This window comes from Euprymna scolopes, chromosome 19, assembly GCF_053919585.1.
Source record: "Euprymna scolopes isolate OS-2025 chromosome 19, ASM5391958v1, whole genome shotgun sequence".
Taxonomy (NCBI): domain Eukaryota; kingdom Metazoa; phylum Mollusca; class Cephalopoda; order Sepiida; family Sepiolidae; genus Euprymna; species Euprymna scolopes.
This window is the reverse complement of record NC_136500.1, coordinates 43,584,958-43,592,906: the sequence shown is the minus strand read 5'-3', so window position 1 is coordinate 43,592,906 and position 7,949 is coordinate 43,584,958. Positions and strand designations below refer to the sequence as shown.

The 7,949-nt window shown below is 35.7% G+C and overlaps 1 long non-coding RNA gene across 2 annotated transcripts in view; it reads right to left on the bottom strand.

Annotated features, from left to right (window-relative positions):
* Positions 1-2,674: 2,674 nt before the first annotated feature.
* Positions 2,675-7,949, bottom strand: part of LOC145303544 (uncharacterized) — a 380,047-nt gene continuing 374,772 nt past the window's right edge. For both annotated transcript variants that reach the window (XR_013873732.1, XR_013873731.1), the window contains exon 3: positions 2,675-4,008. This is a non-coding gene — a long non-coding RNA (uncharacterized LOC145303544). The remainder of the gene's footprint in view (positions 4,009-7,949) is intronic.

Below are 7,949 nucleotides of genomic sequence, written 5' to 3'. Positions count from 1 at the left end.
CAATTGTTTTTTTTATTAAAAATAAAAACAGAGACAATTATTATACAGAACTTGAAGTACATTTTTGAAATCTTCGCGTGTTTGGAAAAACCAACTGTTACATAATTACGTTAATTTTTTAAGAGTTCTCTGAAATGTTCATAGTTTTTTTTAAGAAAAATTATGCTATTACATTTCGAATATTCTCTGAATTTTTTTATAATTTCTAAGGAAATATTATTTGACTAACGAAAGAAATTTTCCTGAATTCTAGATTAATTTTAAGGAAGAATTATTCGAGCGAATTCTTTAATTGAAGGTTTATTTGAAATTGGACCGTATGATAGGGGTCCCTGAAATATTGACTGAGGAGTATATACGTAAAATTGAATTAATTCTTAAGAAAAAAAAAGATTTCCTCAGTCTAGAAAGATCTCTCTTTAATTGAAACTTTAATTTTTTCGAGCTGTTAACTATACAGAACTGGTCGTTAACTAATGTGACTCTCAGGTGTGGCGGGAGTTTATTAATTCGAAATAATCCTTGTGAGTGAGTTTAGGAAAAGAGTTGCTTTTAAATAATAAAATAATTACTTTGAAAAAAAAGTTAATTAACGTGAAAAGTTTCTGAATTCGAAATGACCTGGATAATGGTCTATAAGAAAAATGATTTTTAAGAATCAATTAATTAACTTTAAATGTACACTGAATTTTAAAAATAATAATTACGAAATGAAAAAGTTTTGGGATGTCTCTGAATCTCATTGTGAAGGGTAAATTGATTCAAAATGAATTTTCTATGATCTTTTAGGAAGGTTAATTTTAATAATAAACCAAATGTTTAGAATAATTTTTGAATTGTATTACGAAAAATGGGTCTATTCGAAGTTTATGACCTTTTGAGAAGATTGTTTTTAAAATAATGCGAATTACTTTGGAAAGAAGTTAACTAACATAAATTTATTTTAACGATGAACCAAAATATTTGAAATAATTTTTAAATTTGGGAATGAAATTTTAATGATCTTTTGTAAATCAAGTTTTGAAAAAAATACACATACTTTTTAAATGTACCCTGAAAGTTGGGAAAAAGTTAATTATGAATGTAATAACTTGTAATGCGTTTGCATTGTGTAAACAAATTCTAATTGTGACTGAGGTGCTCTGAAATGATTTTTTAAAAAATGTTTTCTTTTTTTAAGAAAAAAAATGTTAATACCCTATTTCATTGATTTAATGTATACCAGGTTTCTGAATTGTTTATTTTTTAATTTTTTTGCCCTAATTGAGTATTCTAACTCATGAAGGCTGAGTGCCCTTCTTAATTAATTCTTTATATAATTAATAAATATTCCTTGGTGGATAGTTTTTATTGGTCGCTCGGCGGCAGTCTCCGTGCTCTAACAGAATTAAATTGGATTAGAACCTCTGAAGACCGAGGTTTTACTAAATCCATATAGGTCGGCGTGATGAGGTCACGTAACTCCGACTTATTTAAAATACATTATGCTGGTTGCTGAAGAGAGCGTAAGTCCAGTAACTGAAGTAATAACTTGGAATACATATAGGTCGGCGTGATGAGGTCACGTAACTCCGACTTGGTTAAAATACATTATACTAGTTGCTGAAGGAAGCGTAAATCCAGTTACGAAAATAATGTTATGCAGACTAAATTAAAAAACGTATAGGTCGGCGTGATAAACTCACGTAGAATCCGGCTTAGTCAAATACGTATAGGTCGGCGTGATAAACGGAGAATCCGGCTTAGTGAAATATAGGTCGGCGTGATGAACTCACGTAAAATCCGGCTTTGTTAAAAAATATTATACTGGTTGCTTAAGAAAGTGTAAATCCAGTTACTGAAATCATGATGCCATTGCCTCGATGGAGGGCGAGGATGATTACCCTATCTGGTATTTGAAGCAGTATACCAGTCTACCAGGAGCCTGGTGGAAAAAGATAACTTGCTTCACTGAGTTCCTGATGGAACGTAGAGCATGGGGACATTGATTGCTGACGGCCGGTTGACGCACCATTCACGGAAAATTAGGGACTTCTGAAATTTATGAATACTCATAAATTTCGGATTGCATAGGGAGGGATGTGGCACTATTTCCTTGTGCCACTGTTTCTAACACACTCTGCAGCATGGACGGGTGGTAAATTGTCCATGAGCGTAGAGAGACAAAGAAATCCCTTCCCATAATTCCCTTGCTATCTTTCTGTCTCTTTCCTGCACGACCACCATGATGTGACGACGCATATTTTTTCTCTCCGTAAATGAGGGGGGCACCCCCTCCCTCAACACTAGTTAGGGTAGGTTAGTTAGCTTCGAAAAGTCTATTATCCAGTTTTAATTGTAAAAACAATTAATTGTAAATTGTTTTTTTTTGTAATATATATTGTATCTCTAATGTAAAATAAAATAGTTAGTTATACCTTATGTATATTACAATTGTATCGTGTGTCGTTTTTTTGTGTCTGCCATGAATGCCTTCATAAATGTCTGAAGTCGAAAGGCGGCCCTGAGGACAAAGAGATGAAGATCCCCACCAGAATGCCACCAGGGTGAAGAGATCATCTTGAGAAAAGAAAGGAGCCACACCCAGATCCAACATCTCAGGTATGATTTTCTTCTTACTACACAGACCCTAATGACTGGCCCATCTTCATGTCTTCACGAGACCGCTTTAAGACATTTACTATACTACGTCTGTCGGTCACACCTCAGTGACCGGCGGATAGTGGTATATCATTATACCTATACATGTAATACTGACCTCTGACTCTATACGCTAAATAAATTGTTTTGTATTTCAATTGTTAGGAGCTTAAAATTTCGAACGTACAGAGTTAACTCCTTTTCAACATTTAAAATATCCTGTAATCGTAAATCTTAATAGATAGGAACGAATGAAAATAAAAAATAAATTTAGATCCTTAATTTTAAATGAAGAATGAGACTGTACTAATTTTTTTCCTTATGGAATAAGTTTTAAACAAAAACTACTTTTAGAAATTACACAAATAGGTTAGCCGATAGTTTTATAAATAAACAAAGCAGATTCCAGATAGGAAACTAACATAGAATGGGAAACAATATAGCAGAAGACTTAGTTGACTAGTCAGTATTAAAAAATAATTTAAATTAAATACAGAAATAAAGAAATTTAATTTAAGAATTAGTAAAGCATATTAAGTGAACATATGTAATTAGTGATTACGTTGTATGATAATTCAATAGAATTTTTTTTAAATAGAGATACGAAAATAGGTAAATATATAAATAAAAAAAAAACTTTGGAAGGATGAGATGTAGGTAAAATATTTCCCATGTTTTTTCCACATAAGGAAAATAGACCTCATACTGTTCGTTGTTAAAGTGTGTTTTTTTATTCAATAGCAATACGTCTGACGAAAGGCTGCTCTTGTAAAAATTTTCAAACGACATAATGTTTGAATATGTCCAAATAGTCCTGAAACAATTCTAACTAACGATGAGATACACTATTTGTTGCTATCAATCTATTCCTTGGTGTCTTGATTTTGTTAAAACAATATATATATATATATATATATATATATATATATATATATATATATATATATATATATATATATGTGTGTGTGTGTGTGTGTGTGTGACTGTACGTGTGTGTGTGCTGTTGACACCTTTGATAGCTCAAAATATACTAGGCTTGGTTGCTGACTGTATTTGGATTTGTCCGTCCGCTCAGGTTTCGACTTTAGATGTTGATACATTTTTTCCATCGAGCTACTTGTAGGCGACAAAACATCTCTCTCTGACCGACTGTATTTAAGCGAAACATATGTAAGTACATGTGTACGTGTTATGCGTATCATTTTGTAACGAGAAAATATAATTCCCTGAACGGTTATATATCTTCTATTCTCTTTATACCCTTGGGAGTTTAAGCCGAAGGCGTCTCAATCGTTCTGCGAAGAATTGAAAATATCTGTATCATCTCTCACGTTCCGAATGTGCTTCATAACTGCTCCAGGTAAAAGACTGGAAAGATTTACAAAAGAAAAAATGGAAAATAACGATGAAATATCATTGTCACAGAACAAAAAGAGTTAAAAAACATACATTACATTTAATAAATAGTACAGCCTTAAAATTGACATTAAAATAAAATAAAAACGATTGACAAAAAACGACAAAAGGAAATGGTAAACGAAAATGTTTAGGATGAAGAGAGATTATTCGGAAAGACAATTAAAATCATATTTGTTTTTTTTTACTTGAAAATAACCATATATCAAGGCCAGGAGGCCATGTAAAAATAAAGGTTAATACGTACTAAGCAGTTGGGTTAACGGTCCAATGATGAGCAGTAACAGTGAGAGTCTGCTAAGGCTTAATTATTAAAGAGGATTGACTAACAAACCCGACTAAAATAGGAATTAAAACCGACCAACTTATATTCAGCCGGGAATCTTGTGACACAAACAAACAGTGATTGAAAAAAAAAAAAAAAGAATTTACGTTTAGTTTTAGGCTCGGATAAAAAGCGAAAGAAATTGTTGACGGTTTTGTAGCTAAAAGTGTATTTCTTGCAAACATTATACAAGGAGACCTTGGATTGGAGCTCAGTCGAGCACCTGTCATAAAAGTAGCGATAGAGCTGGTATAGACTCGTAACGTCTCGTCTGTTAATAATAGGCATCACCTATTGAGACGTGTTTTTTTTAACCTTTTCAAGACAGGAAAATGTACTCGTAGGAGTTCCTTCCCTAATTTGGCAACAGTATTCCATCCTGGGTCGTCTTTGATTATTGCGCAGATACAGGATAATGAATGTCGGGAATTCAGATACTTTTGGAAGCGGGAAAATAATTCCACTATATTTTTCCAGTGACTCTAGCAACGAATAAGATATAGGTTTTCCATTTACGATTAAAAATGAAAGTCATTTCCAGAAGTTTTCCAAAGCAAGGTGGTTCCTCAAGACGAGCCGGTAATTTCAATCATAGACCAAGTGGGGATTTGAGCGCTGATGGCGAAAAGATAAACGTTTGATTTTGGACGCATTAAAGTCATTTTGATCCCATTGTAAGATAGGCTCCAGGTCAGAGAAAAGAAGATCAAAAGATCATTGTTATTGCCAGCCTTTGAAGTGTTGCCACAATTGGTAACATCGTTTGCATAATTGCCGGCGAAGGATCTCAGAATTTAAATTGGGAGATCATTGATGAAAATCAGGAAAGAATTTGGACCCATGAAGTACGCCAGAATCAGTATTGTGGATTCCGGAACTTTTACCCATTAACCTATTGAAGAGAAAGGATTTAATGATCGAGAAGACATTTCTAGCAATTCCATAGCTTGAAAATCTTGTGAAGTAAAACTTTATGCCTGTGATATGTCAGGGATTCTGAATTTATGCCTGTGATATGTCAGGAGTTCTGAACGTATATACCGTTCATTGGATAAAATAGGGGAGGGTAGAGCGGTGGCCCTCGATATATCTAAGACTTTTGACAGGGTATGGCACGATGGTCTTCTAAGGAAAATTAGATCATATGGAATCACTGGAAGAATTCATAATGTAATTAAATCTTTCTTAAGTAATAGAAAAATCAAAGTTGTCCTCGACGGTCGTACATCCAAACAATACGACATAAATGCGGGAGTACTTCAGGGGTCTATCCTTGAACCTCTATTATTCCTGATATTCATAAACGACCTCCCTGATAAAATTGTTTCGGAGATGGGTATATTTGCCGATGACACCACTCTCTATAACAGATATGAGGGGAAAACAAATAAACACATATCCAAGGAAATGACAGAAACACTAGAGGATGACCTCCAATCCGTAGTGGAATGGGGACAAAAATGGTTGGTCACATTCAATGCTGCTAAGACTAAGCTTGTTTCCTTCAATAACTACAAGAAACCTACTTTACCACCAATAGCAATGGCCAAGAACACATTACCTGAAAGTACTTCTTTTAAACTCCTCGGCCTAACGTTTACAGGGAATATGAACTGGAATAGATACATTGAGAGCATTGCCAAGGCTCCTGCAAGGAAGGTTGGCTCCATCTACCGTGCTAGAAAACTACTTACGCCTGACAGTATCCTATACATCTATAAGGCAACCATTCGCCCATGTATGGAGTACTGTTGTCACATCTGGGCTGGTGCATCTGCTTCTTGTCTCTCGCTCCTGGACAGGGTTTAAAAGAGAGTCGCCAATCTGATAGGTCCTGAACTGTCATCTAGGCTTCAGCGTCTGTCCCATCGACGAGATGTTGCATCCCTCTGCCTGTTCTACAAATACTTCAATGGTGAATGCTCTGACGAACTGCAAACACTTGTACCTCCCCGACGTAACTACCCCCGTCAAGCCCGACAAGCTACTAAGTCTCATCCCTTTACAGTAGAGATCCCTTGGTGCAAGAAAGCCTTTTACTCCAATAGTTTCTTCCCCAGAACTGCGGGTCTTTGGAACTCCCTTCCGGGATTCTGCTTTCCCAACTGCAACGATCTGCAGAAGTTCAAGTGTAATGTCAACAAACATCTTTCTACTCATCTCCCTTCATAATGACCCCGCTAAGTAAGTCCCTGGTAGGAGCCCCCTGCTTCAAAGTGGCACTGTGCCTTGTTTGGGGTGAAAATTGAATTAATATATATATATATATATATATATATATATATATATATGGGTTGAGGTAGTTGCCTATCCAGCCGCACTGATGAGCTTTGAAACAGTGAAACAGTACTATATGTGGATGACTATATATATATATATATGTATATATATATATATATATATATATATATATATATATATATCACAACTTGCCGTGAACTATGTTCACTTTCCGTTCTGTCTCCTCTTGGATCTTACCACTCTGCTGTATCAATTAAAATAAAAATGGAATGTAACAAGTCCTCAAATGTACCTCTCCATCGTACAGTATAGTGATACACTATGGTTGACTGGAATAGCTTCCGTGCATTTTTATCAGATCTATCTCTGCTTTCCATGTTTAAAAAGTATGTGTCCTCTATCTATAGTATAAAACCTGGCGGAAATGTTAATTGTAGGTATACCACAATCAGCCGGTCACTGGGGTGTGACCGACAGACGTGTTATAGTAAATGTCTTAAAGCGGTCTCATGAAGACATGAAGATGGGCCAGTCATTAGGGTCTGAGTAACAAGAAGAAAATCATACCTGAGATGTTGGATTTGGGTGTGGCTCCTTTCTTTTCTCAAGATGATCTCTTCACCCTGGTGGCATTCTGGTGGGAATCTTCATCTCTTTGTCCTCAGGGCCGCCTTTCGACTTCAGACATTTATGAAGGCATTCATGGCAGACAAGAAAAATGACACGCGACACAATTGTAATATACAAAGGTATAACTAACTATTTTATTTTACATTAGAGATACAATATATATTACAAAAAAAACAATTTACAATTAATTTTTACAATAGGCTTTTCAAAGCTAACTAACCTACCCTAACTAGTGTTGAGGGAGGGGGTGGCCCCCCTCATTTACGGAGAGACAGTCTATGCGTCCTCACATCATGGTGGTCGTGCAGGAAAGAGACAGAAAGATAGCAAGGGGATTATGGGAAGGGGTTTCTTTGTATCTCTACGCTCATGGACAATTTACCACCCGTCCATGCTGCAGAGTGTGTTAGAAACAGTGGCACAAGGAAATAGTGCCACATCCCTCCCTATGCTATCCGAAATTTATGAGCATTCATAAATTTCAGAAGTCCCTAATTTTCCGTGAATGGTGCGTCAACCGGCCGTCAGCAATCAATGTCCCCATGCTCTACGTTCCTCAGGAACTCAGTGAAGCAAGTTATTTTTTTTCACCAGGCTCCTGGTAGACTGGTATACTGCTTCAAATACCAGAGAGGGTAATCATCCTCGCCCTCCATCGAGGCAATGACCTCATGATTTCAGTTACTGGATTTACACT